This window comes from Triticum aestivum, chromosome 3B (genome assembly GCF_018294505.1).
Source record: "Triticum aestivum cultivar Chinese Spring chromosome 3B, IWGSC CS RefSeq v2.1, whole genome shotgun sequence".
In the NCBI taxonomy this organism is placed as follows: domain Eukaryota; kingdom Viridiplantae; phylum Streptophyta; class Magnoliopsida; order Poales; family Poaceae; genus Triticum; species Triticum aestivum.
The window spans coordinates 79886811-79891743 of record NC_057801.1 but is presented as its reverse complement, the minus strand read 5'-3'; positions in this window follow the sequence as shown (position 1 = coordinate 79891743).

The following is a 4933-nucleotide window of genomic DNA, read 5'->3' as shown; positions in this document are numbered from 1 at the left end:
TTGTCCCCAGGTTTTCATGAATTTGTGTGCATGCTTTTGAAGGTAAAACCCTTAGCCTTGGATTTTAAGAAATTGACTAAGACTACGGGAGGACAACTACTGCTGCTGAATTTCGGATGTGTAGGTTTAATATGACAGACTACTGCTGCTGAATTTTAGGAAACTAGTGCTCCTGAATTTTCGAAATGTCTACGGTTAATATTCAGCATATTGCAATCTGTAGGGCTCCTTGGATTTTATAAAATTGATGCTTATTATGAACAGAAGTTCAAAGTAATTGACCATATAAATTAGTGCTGCTGATTTTGGAAATGTCTAAACTTACTAAGACAAAACAAGTTCGAAGGCATGAGTTTTCCACTTTTCCTGAATGTATGTAGCGGCTAGACAGCAGCGAGTGTGTTTCATCTAAACTTAGGCCCTGTAGCACTATGCAAAATTCATAAAGTTGTGACCCATCACCATAGTCAGAGATCAAGTGTTTGTAAAAAAAACTGTTCAAATTATGATTAGGCACTAGTGATAGTTACATTTTGTGTGAAGAATATCCGGTGAGCTTTTCAGGAGTCATTTGCCCAAAAAATAGGTTTAATTGTAATGTTTCCAGAGTATGTTTTGAAATCTTCATGACTGTGCAGAAGTATGATGAAAGAAATGTGTTAAGTATATGTGCTCCACTACAAACGAACAGTCTCGGCCAGGATGTGTAATCAGTTTGCTGATTTGTCATGCAGGACTAGGGTTGGATTAGCTGGCAGGACGAGGAGGAAGTTGGTTCCGGCCAAGAGTAGCATCGTGCGCTGGCTGTTGGCGGAGCAGCGTGGAGGCGCGACACGGGGGAGGCTCGGCTGTTGCATGCGCACATGTGCTAGCTGAATCTCCGCCTGGCTGCCATGGTCGAAGTTGTGGTCAAGCCTGTATCTCTGCTAAAGGGGAGCCAACGGGTGCATAGCAAGGGGGGTTGCAGCACGTACGGCTGCGTCAGCCCTGCGCGAGTCAGCTCCGGCAGGTACGTGTCCGTGGATCTAATGAACCCGCATAGCTCAGCCTGCATGGATTCTAACTTCAGACACGGAGTGGGGATCCAAGCTCCAAAAGATTGTTCTTCATGGTAGATGGGCACTTACATCTTTCCTGACGCATTTGTAGAAGCGAGCTCCGGCGCACAGGCGAAGGTGACCACCTTGTCGAGATAGTCGGGGCAAGGGATGGGTGGCAGCACTTCCTCAGGCTGCGAGGAAGAAAAGTGAATCTTCAGGAGCAAGGGTGTGTGCGGTCAATACAGTGCATGTATATATTAAAAAATGTTCGCTGGAAGACACCGTTGGGTGTGTAACGGCTGAGCCGTGGACCACTACGCTAGTGTCCATCTGAGCCGGCTAGTGCTGGATGATGGACGTCCCAATAAATGCGGTTGGTGAGTGGGCCATAGTCTGTGGAAAAGCATCTCATACTACTCAGAATACGCAGTAAAATACATCTCATGATACGAATCTTAGCGCCAGATAACGGCTGGGATAATAGGTCCATCTGAGCTCGAGCTCAGAATAGGACTTTCGATCCCACATGGCCTAGTCGCGCGGGTTAGCTACTAGTCGCGTGGGGCCCCTGACTGCCCCCCCCCCCCCCCCCGGCGGGTCCCGACACTTTCTAGAATGTTTGTGATGCGAAAAAATCGTATTAAACCCTCATGGTCTTTTGACCTCCGTCGATATGGATTTCCTGTAAAACCAAAAACATGCAGAAAACAACAACGGGCTTCGTGCATCGATTAATAGCTTAGTTCAGAAAAATAATATAATTGCTATAAAATGTATTCAAAAGTGATATTATCATAGCATTAAACAATCAAAAAAGTATAGATACGTTTGAGACGTATAAAGTGACGGGTGAAGATGTGATGCACCGCATGGTCAACATGTGTACATGATGACAAGTGAGAACTATACATGGTTTCTCAAAAAAAGAGGAGTAAATATTTTTATAAAAATAAGATTTGTACATTCGGCATTAATATCCAATGTACCTACATAAATGATATAGTCTTAAAGGGGTGTTGGTACGTCATCGTTTCACACACATTCACTAATGAAAAATAATTTGTAAAAACAAGCGCCAGATCAATTTGAAAATCAAGTCATTAATTCAATTAGTAGTCAGACCATTGATTATGTGCATGATTAGGTCCATATAAATAAGAAATATTTTTGCAACGAACTAATTTAAAAAACTGAGCCATTAATATAATTAATTAGGTAGGTAATTAATCAGGACCAAAAGAGAGAGTAGACTCGCAAAAGTTACTCACAATTGAGGCATTACGTGTAGATTGGCTACTAAGGATTGGAACCCTCCACCCGTCGTGGGAGCGCTGCGCGCGCTAGCCACAACGCCACAGCGTCGCTGCCGATGAGTAGCCAGGCGAAATGTTTCTTATACTTACGTAGCATACACACGTTGGGCCGGCGGCTAGGCGAAGCGAGGCCGGCAATCTTTTTTTTCCATTTCGTGTTTTACTAGCGCGTGCTGGGGCTCATTTGTTGGCATTTCCTTATCGGCGCCTTATGCGCCAGATTCTTTGTTTTTTCACCTGGATAACCACACCTCTTGTGTTCAGTTACACACTTGCTGCCATTTTACTCTTCGTTTTTTTTTCGTTTCTTATATTTTTCTTTTCATTTTTTTCGTTATTTAGATTTGCGAGTTGTTTCCAAAATCCGTTAAGTTTTTTACAAAATCACGAACGTTGTTTCCAAATTGATGAACTTTTTTCAAAATTAATGAACCTTTTCAAAATCATTGAAGTTATTTTGAAAATCGATGAACTTTTTTAAAAAACAATGAACTTTTCTCACAATAGATAATATTTTTAAAATTTGATGAACTTTTCTCAAATTTCTGTGTTTTTCAAAAATCGATGAACTATTTTTGTAAATATTTAACCCCTTTTTGATTTCACAATTTTATTTAGTAATTATGAAAAAAAACCGGGAGGTTTTTTCCTACCGAATGAACTGCACAACAAACGGGAAAAAAAATCTTGGCTCTTAGCGAGCGATCAAGCCAGCGAAGCGAGCGGCCGAGCGAGCGAACGAACTTTGCTAGGCCGCGGCCTGCTATTTGCGCTCATGGGCGCCAGCTCTAGTTGCCGGCACTTAAGGCGTTGCGGGAGCTTAAGGCGCCCTATAGGAGCTGCTTCATTCGTTGCCCAGTTTTTTTTCAGGGGTGCCCAGGTTTATTTTCATTTCATTTCTCTTAGTATGCTTTAGTTTTGTTTCTGGTTATGGCTTATTTTTAGGTTTTTCTTCCTTTCTTTTTCTTTATTTTTCTTCATTTTTCTTCTTCTTTTTTCATTCACTCAGTTAGTTTTTCTCCTGGATTTTTAACATACTTAGAACATTTTTTAAGATCGGCTTCAGTAATATTGTGAACATGTTTTCAAATGCGCATGGTATTTTTTAATGTACGCTGAGCACTTTTTTTGCATATAGAGAACATCTTTTAATGCACGATGTACTTCTCTTTACAAATGGTGAACATTTTTTTTAATATAATATACTTCTGGTAATATACGGCAAACATTTTTTTAATATATGTTGAAATTTTCTTAAGATATGATGAATACTTTACATAATGCGCGGTGAAATTTTTGTAATTTATGGTGAACATTTTCTTAGACATAATGAATTTTTTCGACAACGTATATTTCAAAAAATGTTTCAGCGCGTATTAAGAACTTAGCGTTAAAACATTCTTGCATTTTAAGAAACGCGTTGATTTTTTTAATAAAATTTGAACAGTTCTGATGCATTTCTAAAAAAATTGTGAGTACACAATTATTTTTAATATATGTTGTCAACTTTTCAAGTAACTGTGCATTGCAGAAAATCTCTACTATTAAAGGAGATCGAATGTCGTGATGTTTCGACCACCTCGTTCGATCCCCGCCTACGCTATCCCTTCCACCCCCGTTCGTTCGATGAAAATAAAGACCCGGAAAAACAGCCCACGTTCCGTCCATCCCGCTCATGAAAAAACAACCAAAGAAAAAAAAAAGAAACAACCCCAACCCACGATTGCACGCACGACCCATCTTCCCCGTCGTTCTTCTCTCCCCTCCTCTCTCTCTCTCCCCAGAAAATCGCCGCCGCTTGTGTTCTCGCCCCGCCTCGATCCACTGTCTTTGCCCTCTGCCACGGTGCATCATCGCCAATTCAATGGGCCTGTAGTCCGACGACGGCTCAGACCTCGAGTTGGAGGACCTTGACATGGTCTACCGCTCCTGTATGATCACCGAAGCCGACCCGGATGGTGTACAGGTCTCCTCCTATCTCGCCGGCCTGCGACCACAACGGCGGCGACAACCTATGGTTTGTCGGACGGGGATTAGGACGTACCACAAGGTCGGAAGGACCCAGCCCTCGTTCGTAGGTTTGTAAAATTGAACTGCACAAGTCATCAACAGATTTATTAGAGGATGTACTCAATTATATCAACTGTTCACAGCAGCATGCTGCCAAGCTTGCTAGAAAGAAGATCCTCAAGTATATCATCTGTTCATAGCAGCATGCTGCCAATCTTGCTAGAAAGATCCTCAAGTATATCATCTGTTTACAGCAGCACGCTGCCAATCTTGCTAGAAAGAAGATCCCTGCTTCCATGTCTCCTCAAGCTTGCCAAGCGGCTTATATTGTTTCTGGGGAATGAATATAATTTCCCACAACATGTCAGATAATATGTTTGTAATGTACAGGAGCTCATGATGGCGCCTCCTTGTTCAGGGAGGTCATTAAAGATGGGAGTTCAGGTGTACCACCACTTCAAGGTGAACAACTAACCTGGCCTTTTCATAATGTATTTATACTTCAAAATATGTAGATGGAGTGTTCATCGCATAACCAAGAAGTATGGTCAAGACCCGACAAACATTTAG